Source organism: Pristiophorus japonicus, chromosome 2 (assembly GCF_044704955.1).
Source record: "Pristiophorus japonicus isolate sPriJap1 chromosome 2, sPriJap1.hap1, whole genome shotgun sequence".
In the NCBI taxonomy this organism is placed as follows: domain Eukaryota; kingdom Metazoa; phylum Chordata; class Chondrichthyes; family Pristiophoridae; genus Pristiophorus; species Pristiophorus japonicus.
In genome coordinates, this window is record NC_091978.1 from 242,968,328 (window position 1) to 242,983,737 (window position 15,410).

Here is a 15,410-nt window from a genome sequence, read left to right on the forward strand (position 1 = left end):
CTTTGCCTCAATTAATAAAGCCAAGATTCACATATGTTTTTTCAGCAGCCCTCTCAACACCTTCAAAGATTTGTGTACATAAACCCTGAGGATCTCTATTCCTGCAGCCCCTTTAAAATTGTACCATTTAGTTCATATTACCTCGCCTTATTCTTCCTATCAAAATGTATCATTTCACACTTCTCTGTTAAATTTCATCCACCACGTGTCTGCCCATTTTACCATTCTATCTATGTCCGCTAGAAGTCTGTTATGATCCTCCTCATTGTTTATTGCATTCGTGAGTTTCATATCATTTGCAAATTTTGAAATTATGCCCCGCATATCCAAATCCAGGGCTCAATTTTGCCCAAAGCCGTTTTTAGGCATATTACCAAAGTTACCCCCGTTTTTCTAGGCCAGAACTACTCCAAAAATAAATGTGCCAAGTTTCCCCATTCTATTTTTCAAAACTGGCTCCAAGCAGCCTGTCCTGCAGCCTTGGGGGTGGAGCCAACCGTGTGCTCCGAAAAAACGATGCCCCCCCCGTCTGCGCATGCGTGAAAAAAAAGGAAGTTTTTGACGTGATTGCGATGGGTGCGCATGACCAGTATGGCTCCCGGTCTGCAATCAGCCATTTTTAAAGAGCCAGTTGTGTGCTAATTCTCATTGGAAAAATCAGAGCTGCAATACAAGATGCAACGTGGCGCAAGGACCAAGAAGTTCTTACAGGATGAAGTGCAGGCACTAGTCACTGTGGATTGAGGGAAGATGGCAGGAGCTGGACACCAGCAGAGGTCACATAAAAGTTCCAGCAAAAGAAATGAAGAAACGCTGGAACCAATTTGCGGAAGATTACTGTGCAATGGTGACCACCCTGAGGTCTGGAGGCCCGTGCAAAAAGAAGTGGCAGGACCTTGGTCAAGTAGTTAGTGTCAGTAATATGTTACGTTTTCAATGGAATTGCAATTGTAAATGTGACCATCTGTATATGTCCCACCCAGCAAAAAGTCACCCGCTCTGAAAAGTTATGTATTCATCTTTGCAGAGGAAAGTGGCACACAACAAATGAGATAGAACTTTAATAGGAAGATGCCTGGCAAATCTTCACCCGCTGACAACCCTGGAAGAGAGGGTCGCTGCTTTGATGGGTCCTGCCTCCACCACACTCGAGGGAGAGGGTAAGTCCTGCAAATTCCACAGTCTGACTTTGCTAAATGTTAAGTACTGTGCAGGCTAGCCATGCTTCGGTTCATGGGGATGTTATCCCTCAGCTACGCTTCGGTTGATGGAATGTGCTATTATTCATCATGGTCCATCAAATGAGCCTGCTGCCTGCGCTGTGTGAGCCTACTCATGCCACCCTGCCCCCTTCTCTGCTGCTAACCATTGGTCTGTTCTGTTATATTTTGAAGAACTTGAGGCCAACCCTGACGATGCAGAAGACGATTCAGACGAGAACGAGCCTGAAGAGGAGAACATCTTCTAATCCCACCTTCCAGACCAAGAGCATGGGGATGAGGGGGAGGGGATGGAGATGGATGAATCCCCCACTGATGTGCTCACTTTGGAGGAGGTGTAGGTGCCGCCCAGTCAGGTGCCAGCCCCTTCCCTGAGTAGTGGCTTGAGTGTTGGTGGGACATTCCATGGTTTCCTACCATCCGAGGCTGGGGATTCCAGTGGGATGCAGTGAGGCACACCCAGGGCCCCACTGTCCGAGGCTGTGGGTTCCAGTGGTGGGGTGCAGCAAGGCACACCCAAGGTGAGGAGGGGAAGGAGAGCTCAACCGCACTCTCCTGAGGTGCAGGATCTAAAAGATATGGTTTCCATGATGGCAATGAGTGCGGAGAGCATTGACGTTACGCAATCACTCCTGGACACCATCAGTGGGGTGGGTGATGAGATATCGGGACTGTTGGGAGAAGTAACAACACTCTCACGAGAAATGGGAACGCTGTCCGGGAACATGAGGAAGGGAGTGTCTCAGTCAGATGAAACCATGTTGATGCACATGAGGAAGGGAATGTCGCAGGTAGCTGATGCGCTGTCAGTGAACCTGAGGGAGGGAATGTTGCAGGTCATTGATACACTATTGCTCAACATGAGGGAGGGCATGTCACAGGTAGCTGAGACACTGGCGGCGATCATGAGGGAGGGAATGTTGGAGGTAGTTGAGACACTGTCAGGGCACATGAGAGAGGGAATTTTGGAGTTAGCTGCTGCAATAAAAGAACCCACCCAGACCCCACACCCATTGACAAAATCAACTGCCACTGCCACTCCAATCCCCAGACCAGCCTCTAATGAGGCCCAAGCCGGGCCTTCCACATTACTGCCTGCCCACCCCGCATCACGAAGTGCACATTACCCGAGATGTTCGAAAGAATAAGCTTGGGACCAACATGAGAAACGCTGCGTCACTGCCTGTGGGCAAGGGTGATGGAGCCACCAAGACCAAACGCAGCGGGCGGTTGCAGATGGAGGAGAGATTGGTGCAGCCTTTCTTTGCTGTTGTTGTTGTTGTTGTTGTTGTTGTTGCTGTTATTATTGTTGTTACTGTTGTAACTGTTGTTCTCAAATTAAAAGTTTTTTGTAAGTTATGTAAATTTACAAGTTTAAAAGTTAGTAAATGATCTTAAAGTTTTGAAGTGATCTTAGAGTTTGTAACTGATCTTAAAATTTGTAAGTGATCTTAAGTGAAAACTTTAAAGTTTGATACAAGAATATGTTTATTAAAGTTAAGTTAAGTACAAATAAATATTTGTTAATCTTTTGAATAACATATATCTTAAATTACAATGGAGTCATTTCCATTATTGTTTGATTATTAACACAACTTTTGAATTAAACAAGAATTATTTGCATCATTTGTTCCATTAACTGAATACAACATTACGGAACAGGTCCAAACAGTACACATGGTCCATGTGGAATAGTTGCCACTGAGCCTTCAGTCAACAAAGCGTTCACGGATGAGCCGCTGGTGCAAGGCTCGAGCAATGGTTAAAGGGGCATGACGGCCCGCCCTCCTCCGCCGTCGTGCTTCGGGTTCAGGTAGTTGCATAGCTTCCTCATCCTCATCTTCCTCCTCCTTGTCATCTGCATCTTCCTCATCATTATCATCAGCCACTCTCACCGCAGGTGGGTCTTTCACTACCAGGTGCTGCTACCTCATGATGGCTAAGTTATGCAGCATGTAGCACACAACAGTGAACTGACCGACAATCTCAGCGGAGTACAGCAAGTAGCCTCCGGAATGGTCCAGGCATCGGAAACGCTGTTTCAAGATGCCAATTGTCCTCTCTATTATGCTGCACGTCGCAATGTGTGACATGTTGTATTCCCGGTCAGCTTCCATCCGGGTTACGCATAGGGGCATCATGAGCCAGGTGGCGAGGCCATACCCTTTGTCTCCCAATAGCCAGCTATGCCCTTCTGGCTGCTAATTAAACATGGCAGATATAACGCTGTCGCGTAGGATGAATGCATCATGGGTGCTCCCAGGGTACCTTGCACCAACTGACATGATGCAATGCATATCATCACACATGAGCTGCACATTAATGGAGTGGAAGCCGTTTCTGTTCCTATACATCTCGGAATCGTCCAAAGGTGCTCGCAAGGTGATCGTGGGTACAATCAATGCAGCCCTGTACCTTTGGAAAGCCAGCAATCCTGAAGAAGCCTCCAGCCCTGTCACGCGTTGCCTGGGTGGTCATGGGGAACTTTATGTATTCATTCCTTCGGGCATATATTGCAGCAGTCACCTGCCGAACACGTGTTGCATGTTGAGAAATGGCGCACACATCCCCAGTTGTTGCCTAGAATGATCCAGATGCATAGAATGAAAGTGCAGCTGTAACCTTCACTTCAACTGACAAAGTTGCTTCGAGGTTGCAGGTCTGTTTTTCTGAACTCACAGATCTCAGTTACAACTTCTTTGCAGAAAGGCAGACTTCTGACACAGCCTGCTTCACTCAGGTGCAGGTACGAATGCCTGTCTCGATATACCCGATGTGGGTAAGGCTTCCTGCCCATCACCCTATGGGCTCTGAGGTTCCTCATGCGATGACGTTGAATCAATTGTCTCCTCCACAGCACCATCATGCAAAAGGCTTGCACAAGGCATGGCATTGTCAGTATTGCTCCCATGCTTAAATTTTAGCTTTGCAAGAAGCTCATAATGGCAGGTAGACAGGACAAGGTTCATTGTTCTCTCTTCCCACAGGTCTGTAAGGACCACACCCAGGTCCTGGGAATGATGTGGCATGTAACTTATCAAATAAAAGGCGCACAGGGGAAGTAACGAAGCTTGCTGTCAATATAATTGTATTAACCAATTAATCATAGTAGGTAGGTGAAAATTTTGTGAAGCAGCAAGGAAACAACAAATGGAAAGCCTCCGCATGGAACTTCATGATTTTGCATGTATTTTGACTGTATAAAAACAGTAACCCGACTATTGTTCGGAGAGAACAGCTGGTTTGGGTTACCGAGTTACTGAACTCATGTAGCAGCTGTCTCTCCCTCGATCGCGCACTTAATAAATGATTCTTTTTTCCAAAACAGACTTGTGTCGAGTATCCTTGTAATACTCCACATCAATTGGCGCAGTGAGCAGGGTACCTACGGGAAACCAATAGATGGGCGTTTATAGAAGCATCACGAGTGAGTATATTTAAACTACCACTCATAATCTGATGTAAGCTGTTACAAAACGTGTCTGTTGCCCGGGGTATCTGAATCTGTGAAAAGTCTGTTGTGATGCAAAAGACTTGGGGGTAATTTAAATGTGTTGTATATCCGTCACTATATAAGTCAAAGTGAGAAACCGGTAGTGATTGCAGGCTCTAGGTTTAAGGAACCAGATTAGGGAGGCAATCAGTGTTGTTAGTCTAGCCAGACGTTAGAGGTGTCCAAGGGCTTGGAGACAGTTCACAGAAACTGATATAGAGGTACAACATACCAAACTGAATATGGCGTGTAAGGATATGCTGGGCTGGGGACCGAAAGATTCCCTTAGTAGATATTTTTCAGATGACCATAAGCAACTGATAGTGACTAGGTTAAGTGATGGATGGGATCCCAAAGCAGATCCCCCTAAACAAAGAATGTTGGGACAAACAAAAACACGAAAACCGCTAAGGCAGAATTGATGGTGGTTAGTCAGTATTTACAGTATAAGGTCAAAGCCAGGCCACAATTGGAGGAACTGCACAAATTAAAAGTAGAAGTAAGTAGTTTAAAAAAAACACAGGGGCACTTTGGATCGCAGGATGATGGGGAAACAAAGGCATGCTATAAAGAAAAAGACTCACCGGATGAGGACGGACTCCTGTCACCGTATGACACAGCGCCCGCCATGGCCCCCGACTGGACCGATTGGTCCGACAGTGAGAGGGCTCCCGTTGCTCCACTGACAGTGTCAGCAAGCAGGACTAGAACGGGTAATAACCTCCTGTATAAGTATAAAGGCTTCACTACTATGGAGAAACAGAACATATTATGATCTTTTGGTGCCTTAAAACCTCGGAATAAAAATGTAGTTTTGGAAATGTTTGCAGGAGATGTATGACATACATGACATGCACGAGTGGGACGTGTATCAGCTAGTGAGGGCAAAATGTCCACGGGATAAATGGAACAATCTGCGTGTTAACTTTAGGGACGGAGGCTGGCTACCGGAGATAAATGCCGGCTGAGCCATTGGACAAACAGCCTATGACCAGTTCCAGACAGCAGTCCAGGCCATTTTGGGGGACAGTCAGCCCAATTGAGGATTAATTATGTTAGTAAAACAGCGAAAAGGTGAGAATAGTAGCGAGTATGGGGAAAGATTGTGGACAGCATATCAGGAATCATCGGGACTGCCCAACCCACAGCGAAACGATATTCCCTTTTGCAGGATGTTTAAGGACGGGGGTTGTCTGCCGAGCATCAGAAGATCCTCAAAATGGGGGTCATAGCAGCTAATACTTATAATGAACTAGTAGGATGGGCCTGTGATGGGCCAAAACCGCGGGTAAGCAAATTAAGACTGAAGTAGCAGCCGCAACGGGAACATCACAAGGCGATATGGAGTGCTACAAATGTGAGAAAAAGGGCATAGAAAGTCAGAGTGTCAGTCAGCCGCACAGCAGTGTCAGAATTGTCATAAGACTGGACACACGAGAGAACGGTGTTGGGCGAAGGGCGGGGGTCAAGAGGGAAAGGGACCCGGAAAGGGAACCGGGAAGACCGAGGCGGACGACTGGACCAAGGAGCAGCTGCTTCAGGCCTTAAAAGACCTGGCAGCAAAATGAAGTCCAGTGGTCCCCCTGCAAGAGAGAGAGACGACTTGCGTCTCCATGTGACGATGGTGCTAGGGGGCCGGCAGTGCGATATGTTAGTTGATACGAGGGCATCAGTCTCTATTACCGACCTCCCCCTACCCACCACACGACACACTATGTTGGTGAGGGGAGTAAGAGGCTCGGTCACAGTAGCCAAATTAAGTGAGGTCATTTTGTTAGAATTAGCCGGGATCCTATTACCGACCCAATTTTATGCAATGCCCAACAACGAGGGCACAATATTAGGAATAGACTTATTGGATCAACTAGGAGCATTAGTAGACCCCAGGGGAAAGAAAATAGTATGGATAAAGACGAACGGTCAGAAAACTAATACCTTCAGGGAGCAGAGTAATTTTGATGGGCATGCTAAAATGTGGGAAGGGCCCAACTTCTTGAAAGGGACTGGGGGGGCACTCGTCAAGTGGGGAGCTATCTGTGAAAACATAAAAGGAGGTTGGGCTACCTCAAAAGAGGACTGTGGGCTGATAAAATGCGAGCCTGTGGTGATCCCAGGACCCGAGCACACACCCCACCGGCAATACCTGATAAAACCAGAAGCTGCACAGGCTGTAACACAGATAGTGGGGGATTTACTGGAAAGCGGTATACTCCGAGAGATAAAAGGAACAATGAGTTCCCCTGTTTAGTCCGTGCGAAAGCCGGACGGATCGTACCGGGTAACTATTGATTAAACTGCCCTCAATAAGGTGACTCCCTGTCAACATCCTATCATGGCCAGCCCAGCCACAATATTTAATGGACTAAAACCAGAACACAAGGTATTTACCGTATTAGACATAGCCAACATATTCTGGTCTATACCCCTGGCAAAAGAGTCCCAAGATAAATTCGCCTTCACAGTCGGCGACCATCAGCATACCTGGACATGGGTCCCACAAGGGTTCTACAATAGCCCAGCCATTTTCCACCGGACTATGAGTCGAGCCATAGAAAAGGTGGGTTTAACCCCGGAGAGGAGTACGACACTACAATACATAGATGATCCACTAATAGCATCCAAGAACGATAGAGGGCATACAGGAGCACTTATAGAGATCCTGGAAGTCCTGCAGAAAGCAGGATTTAAAGTTAACCCCAAAAAGGCACAGATCGGACAAGCCGTGGTACAATACCTGGGACAAGCGATATCCCAAGGAACTAGGACCATGTCCAATGATAGGAAGGAGGCCATTAGAATCATGCACCGACCAAAAACAGTACGAGGGATGCGTAAGGTACTGGGGCACTTTAACTGTTGCAGGAATTTTGTACCTAACTTCGCGGCAATCGCAGAACCAGTACAGCGGCTGGTGAAGGGGGGAAAGCCAACCCTAGAAACCATAGAATGGGGCCCCGAACAGGAAGTGGCATATGGTAATCTGAACGAAGCCTTAATGTCAGCTCCAGGGCTGGGATTCCCGAACATGGATCTCCCGTTCCATATATATTGTGAGAACCAGGGAGACTTCTAAGAAGCTGTGGTGACACAAATGCATGGGGATAGGATGAGACCTGTAGCTTACTGCTCGACACAGAAATCACCAATGGCTGCCGGCCTGTCCAGCTGTGTGGCCGCACTGGATTGTGCCACACGGGCCGTAAAAGTTAGCAAACCCATCATTATGTCAGGAGAGATAATACAGCACACAAAACACACACTGGTGGAAATGTTAAATACAGGGAAGCTCCGGGCCATCTCCAACGTCCGCCAGGCAAAATGGGAGGCAGTCCTATTGCCACATGATGAGTCAGTGAAGATAGTTAGGGACACTGGGGAAAACCCCTTGGAGGGAATTCTGTTGGGAGGGGTGGGGAGGGGTGCCACAAGTGTGACGCACTCGAATGGGAAGACTCTCTGGGGAATCTGAACGAAGTAGCCCTCTAAGACACGGACCTTTCACTCTATGTAGACGGTCTCGACGCAATGTAAATGGCCATCACCACACGGGATGGGCAGTGGTGGATCGGCACCTAAAGGTAGTGATGCAAGACGCACTAGACGGAGGTCTCTCAGCTCAGGTGGCCGAATTAACCGCATTAACAGAAGCCCTGTTATTAGGTGAAGGAAAGAAAGTGAACATATACACAGACAGTAGGTATACCTTTGGGGTGGTACATGACTATATGGTCACCTGGGGAAGACGAGGATTTGTCACCTCAGGAGGTGAGGCCATCAAACATGATGGCCGAATAAAATGACTGTTGGAATTTGCGAGTAAACCCACTAAAGCAATCGTAATCAAGGTAAAGGCCCATCAGCGGATGGTAGATGAGATTCAGCGAGGAAATGAAGCTGCAGACAATGCTGCCCGAGAGGCGGCTACGTCTGCTGAAGTAGAACCTGTTGTGTATCTATAAAGCATGAACTCCCATGTTCTGCCACCAGGGAGCTCATCACCTGAAGTCCCAAGGGATCCCAGCATCCCTTGGGAGCACTGTATATAAGCCGGCTCCTAAGGCCTGTTCCTCACTCTGGAGTGTCTTATTAAAGACTGAGGTCACTGTTACTTTAACCTCCCTGTGTGCAGTCTCATCTGTGTCAGGAAAACAACAACTGGCGACGAGAATACGAATCCAACGCAAAGATGCAGCAAACTGTGGGCATCCTGGAGAAGTTCTCAGAGGGTGAGGACTGGGAAGCCTATGTCGAACAGCTAGACCAGTACTTTGTAGCCAACGAGCTGGACAGAGAAGGAAGCGCTGCAAAAAGGAGAGCGGTCCTCCTCACAGTCTGCGGGGCACCGACCTACAGCCTCATGAAGAATCTTCTGGCTCCGGTGAAACCCACAGATAAGCTATATGAGGAGCTGTGTACACTGGTTTGGGAGCATCTTAACCCGAGGGAGAGCGTGCTGATGGCGAGGTATCGGTTCTACACGTGCCAGCGATCAGAAGATCAGGAAATGGCGAGCTACGTTGCCAAGCTAAGGCAACTTGCAGGACAATATGAGTTTGATGGCTACCTGGAGCAAATGCTCAGAGACTTTTTTGTACTGGGCATTGGCCACGAGACCATCCTACGAAAACTTTTGAGTGTAGAGACACCAACCCTCAGTAAGGCCATTGCGATAGCACAGGCGTTTATGTCCACCAGTGATAACACCAAATAAATCTCTCAGCACACAAGTGCTAGCAATGTTCATAAATTAACTGGAACTGTGTTTGTGAGCAGAAATGTACAGGGCAGAAACCACGAGTCTGCAACTGCCAGCAGGCCTCAGGTGACGCAGATGACTCAGACTCTGCAACAAAGGATGAATGCAAAGCAATTCACACCTTGTTGGCGTTGTGGAGGCTTCCATTCAGCCTATTCATGCCACTTCAAAGGATATGTTTGCAAGAGCTGTGGAACAATGGGGCACGTTCAACGAGCTTGCAGATCAGCTTCAAGCTCTGCAAAACCTGCTAACCACCATGTGGCAGAGAAAGATTGGTCCACGGTGGATCAAAGCAATTTCGAGCCTCAGGGAGAGGAGGCAGATGCTGAAGTACACGGGGTGCACACATTTTCGATGAAATGTCCACCTATAATGCTAAATGTAAAATTGAATGGCTTACCCATAGCCATGGAACTGGACACTGGCGCTAGCCAATCCATCATGAGTAGAAAGATGTTTGAGAGACTGTGGTGCAACAAGGCACTCAGACCAGCCCTGAGCCCCATCCACACGAAACTGAGAACGTACACCAAAGAGCTTATCACTGTCCTGGACAGCGCCATGGTCAAGGTCACCGACGAGGGCATGGTGCACGAACTGCCACTCTGGATTGTCCCAGGCAATGGCCCCACACTGCTTGATAGGAGCTGGCTGGGCAAAATCCGCTGGAACTGGGATGACATCCGAGCACTATCACATGTTGATGAGGCCTCATGTACCCAGGTTCTGAACAAATTTCCTTCCCTTTTTGAGCCAGGCATCGTAAACATTTCTGGGGCAAAGGTGCGGATCCACTTGGTCCCAGAGGCACGACCCATTCACTACAAGGCGCGATGATACCTCACATGATGAGGGAGAGAGTGGAAATCAAGCTCGGCAGGCTGCAACTTGAGGGCATTATCTCCCCAGTGGAATTCAGCAAGTGGGCCAGCCCATTTGTTCCAGTACTCAAAAGTGATGGCACGGTCAGGATTTGCAACGATTATAAAGTAACTATTAATCGTTTCTCGCTACAGGACCAATACCCGCTACCAAAGGCAGACGACCTATTTGCGACGCTGGCAGGAGGCAAGACGTTCACCAAGCTCGACCTGACTTCGGCCTACATGATGCAGGAGCTGGAGGAGTCTTCGAAGGGCCTCACCTGCACAAGGGACTGTTCATCTACAACAGATGCCTGTTTGGAATTTGGTTGGCTGCAACGATCTTCCAGAGAAACATGGAGAGCCTACTCAGGTTGGTACCACGCACAGTGGTTTTTCAGGACGACATATTGGTCACAGTTCAGGACACCATTGAGCACCTACAAAACCTGGAGGAATTTCTCCAGCGACTGGATCGCATAGGGCTGCGGCTGAAGAGGTCGAAATGAGTCTTCATGGCAACAGAAGTGGAGTTTTTGGGGAGAAAGATTGCGGCGGACGGCATTTGGCCCACAGACGCCAAGACAGAGGCTATCAGGAACGTGCCCAGGCTACAGAACATCACGGAGCTGCGGTCGTTCCTGGGAATCCTCAACTATTTTGGTAACTTCCTACCGGGGTTAAGCACCCTCTTAGAGCCCCAACATGTGTTATTGCATAAAGGTGAGAACTGGGTATGGGGAAAAAAACAAGTGATTGCTTTTGAGAAAGCCAGAAATATTTTGTGCACCAACAAGCTGCTTGTATTGTATAACCCGTGTAAAAGACTTGTGCTAGCATGTGACACATCGTCGTACAGAGTCGGGTGTGTATTACAACAAGCTAACATTGCGGGGAAGTTGCAACCTGTCGCCTATGCTTCCAGGAGCTTGTCAAAGGCCGAGAGGGCCTACAGCATGATTAAGAAAGAGGCATTAGCGTGTGTGTTCGGGGTAAAGGAAATGCATCAGTACCTGTTTGGCCTCAAATTTGAACTGGAAACCGATCACAAGCCCCTCACATCCCTGTTCGCTGAAAACAAGGGGATAAATACAAATGCCTCAACCCGCATACAAAGGTGGGCACTCGCGCTATCAGCGTATAACTATATCATCCGCCACAGGCCAGGCACCGAGAACTGTGTGGAAGCTCTCAGTCGGCTACCATTGCCCAGCACGTGGATGGAAATGGCGCAGCCTGCAAACTTGTTGATGGTGGCGCAGCCCGCAGACTTGTTGATGGTCATGGAAGCGTTTGAAAATGATAAATCACCTGTCACGGCCCGCCAGATTAGGGCTTGGACCAGCCAAGATCCTCTGCTGTCCCGAGTAAAAAACTGTGTACTGCATGGGAGCTGGGCCAGCATCCGGTTGAAATGCAAGAGCCAATCAAGCCGTTCCAGCGGCGAAAGGATGAGACTGCCTATTGTGGGGTAACTGCGTAATGCTGCCAAAAAAGGGAAGGGAAACGTTCATCTCGGATCTCCACAGCACACACCCGGGTATAGTAATGATGAAAGCGACAGCCAGATCCCACGTGTGGTGGCCCGGTATCGACTCTGACTTAGAGTCCTGTGTACGGCAATGCACCGTATGTGCTCAGTTGAGTAATGCGCTCAGAGAGGCACCACTAAGTTTGTGGTCCTGGACCTCCAGACCATGGTCGAGGATCCATGTCGACTATGCGGACCCGTTTCTCGGTAAAATGTTCCTGGTGGTGGTGGATGCTTTTACAAAATTTCTATGTTTCTGTTTCTATGATTGAATGTTGTGAAGCACCTCCACCACCACCATTGAAAGCCTGAGGGCTATGTTTGCCACCCACGGCCTGTCTGACATACTGGTCAGTGACAACGGGCCATGTTTCACCAGTGCCGAATTTAAAGAATTCATGACCCGCAATGGGATCAAAAATGTCACCTCGGCCCCGTTTAAACCAGCCTCCAATGGGCAGATAGAGCGGGCAGTACAAACAATCACACAGAGCCTTAAATGAGTCACAGAAGGCTCATTCCAAACCCGCCTGTCCCGAGTGCTGCTCAGCTACTGCACGAGACCCCACTCACTCACAGGGGTGCCCACGGCTGAGCTACTCATGAAAAGGACACTTAAAACCAGACTCTCGCTGCTTCACCCCAACCTGCATGATCAGGTAGAGAGCAGGAGGCAGCAACAAAATGTAAACGATTGTCACGCCACTGTGTCACGGGAAATTGATCTGAATGACCCTGTGTATGTGCTAAACTATTGACATGGTCCCAAGTGGATCGCGGGCACGGTGATAGCTAAAGAAGGGAACAGGGTGTTTGTAGTCAAACTAGACAATGGACAAATTTGCAGAAATCACCTGGACCAAACGAGGCTGGGGTTCACAGACTGCCCTGAACAACCCACAGCAGACACCACCTTTTTTGAGCCCACAACACACACCCAAATGATCAACGACACCACGCCGGACCAGGAAATCAAACCCATCACACCCAACAGCCCAGCAAGGCCAAGCTCACCCAGCAGCCCTGCAGGGCCAACAACACGTCAGCCCAGCGAGGGCACAGCCAACACACCAGAACAGACATTTGTACCGAGGCGGTCCACCAGGGAAAGAAAGGCTCCCAACCGCCTCTCCTTGTAAATAGTTTTCACTTTGACTTTGCGGGGGGAGTGATGTTGTGTATCTGTAAAGCATGCACTCCCATGTTCCGCCACCAGGGAGCTCATCCCCTGAAGTCCCAAGGGATCCCAGCATCCCTTGGGAGCACTGTGTGTAGCCGGCCCCTAAGGCCTGTTCCTCACCCTGGAGTGTCTTATTAAAGACTGAGGTCACTGTTACTTTAACCTCCCTGTGTGCAGCCTCATCTGTTTTAGGAACACAATAACCAGTTTGCAGCTTTACCACAGAGGAGGACATAAGCATAGTAAAGTTACATACAGATGTAAGTGATTGAGAAAAGAAAGAATGAAAAAGGAAGGGAGGAATACTAGGTACAGATTCAGTCTGGAGGAAGGACGGAAAGGTGCTGGCCCCGTCCTGTACAAGGAAAATGCTCATGGTACTGCATCACGGCATCTACCATGCCGGGTGCGGGACCATGATAAATAGCACCTCCCAAGACTGGTGATGGCCTGGTATGGGACGTGACATTGCCAAGTAGTTTCAACAATGTGTTACATGTGCACAGCACAACCCAGGAAGGGCCGTAAAAATACTGTTTGGTAATCATAGATTTGTTTACCCGATGGGTGGAAGCCTTCGCAACTCGGAATTGCACAGCCACCACAGTAGCACGGAACCTAGCGGAAGAGGTAATCCCCTGCTGGGGAATACGTATCCAAATTGACTCGGATCAAGGAACCCATTTCATGGGTCAAGTAATGAAAGAAACTTGTAAGATATTCGGCATCAAGCAGAAGTTTCACATCCCATATCACCCCTAAAGTTCTGGGATGGTAGAAAGAATGAATCGGACCATTAAAACCGCCCTGAGCAAGGCAATACAGGAAATAGGGCAGGCATGACCTGAACTCCTACCGACAATATTAATGAGGTTGTGCACCACCCCAAATCGGACCATGGGATTAACCCTGTATGAATTAATGACCGGACACGCAATGAGGTTGCCAGAAGGAATAGTGACAGGAGGAGCCGAATTAGGACCATTACGAGCTAGAATCAGAAAGTATGTGATGGAATTGAGTGAGCAGTTGAAAGGTATACGACAGGAGGTCCGAGAAGGATAGAGAGAGGAGGACGAAAACGATGGGACAAATACCTCAGCTATAATCCCCAGGGTGGGGGCTAAGGTAGTGGCAGATAAACCAGGATTCGCACCTAGGTGGAGTGGACCATATGAGGTGGTAATTAGTGGAGATATGTGTGCGTGCGTTAATATGAAAGGTAGAGGCTGATGGAAACACTGGTCCCAGCTGAAAGAATATAAGGGTACGGGGGATGGCGGAACCTAGGGTACTTCCGGTCATCCACTCCTTAAGATACGCCTTAGAGTATAAGGAGTGGAGGGACGCATTGATAGATGGACTTTTTGGGGGACTAGGATTAATATTTGCAATACTAGGGGTGCTTGTCATAATAAAACGGATCTGGGAAAGGGCACTAGTCCGGAGAAACGGTGCAAACAATCCGGTTGAAATAGAAATGATAAGAATCTAACTGAACCCTGGGATGCCAGGCTGTAATCTCTCAACAGGAAAAATGTGGCTCATTGTAAAGATCCTGACAGGTGCCTCAATCCTCACCAGCCTGGGAGAAGCTACCAAAACATAGGAACAACCGACTGAGGAACAGCAAGGCGTGTATTACATGGATTCGGGTGATGTTGGTTGTGATGCCGGAAAGCTGATGATGACGGTTGAAACAACAGTAGACTTAAAGTGCAGTGTCGGAATGATGTATCTAAAACGGTATACAAAGGGCTTAAAACTCCCATGGGAATGGGCCTATACAAAGTTGACAATTTGGGTAAATGAGACCGCGGTATGTCATGTAGCCTGGGGGAGGGGGGGAAAGACCAAATCAATGCACCCAGAAGGAGGGGTGCAGATAAGGTGTGCGCCACAGTTCACTCAATTCTCAGGAGTACCTCAGCAAGGTCAGGATGAGCAGAAGTTATGCCCGCCCCCCCAATGCACAAATGGGGCCAGTGGTGAGTGGTGTTGGGAAGTTGTTCCCTGAGGTAGACCCACCACCACTGCCCCACCAACTACCACAGCTCCTGTTACTACTGCCCCCCCACCGGAACCCCTGGTATGGCCAGATATGACCGGTGGGGGGGGCTCCGGGGGGGTTGGTGATGAAACAAATGAAAGACAGAATCCACTTCGGGGTGCAACAGCGCATGATAATAATATTTCTAAACCTGACAGATATAACAATCCCCAGTTTCTGTGGGTCCAGCACGGTGGCACTATATAAGAATCTGACAATCTTGAAAGGGCCAGAATCCAACACCATGAAATTCATGGTGACCCGAAAGACGAGGAGAAAGAGAGGCATATTAGAAATGGTAGGTGTGGACTATG

The 15,410-nt window shown here is 48.4% G+C and overlaps 1 long non-coding RNA gene across 1 annotated transcript in view; it reads left to right on the forward strand.

The window, feature by feature from the left end:
- LOC139233613 (uncharacterized) overlaps nt 1-14,936 on the forward strand; it is an 85,039-nt gene extending 70,103 nt beyond the window's left edge. The window contains exons 3-4 of the long non-coding RNA XR_011588186.1: nt 4,549-4,647; nt 14,561-14,936. This is a non-coding gene — a long non-coding RNA (uncharacterized lncRNA). The remainder of the gene's footprint in view (nt 1-4,548; nt 4,648-14,560) is intronic.
- Nucleotides 14,937-15,410: the final 474 nt, after the last annotated feature.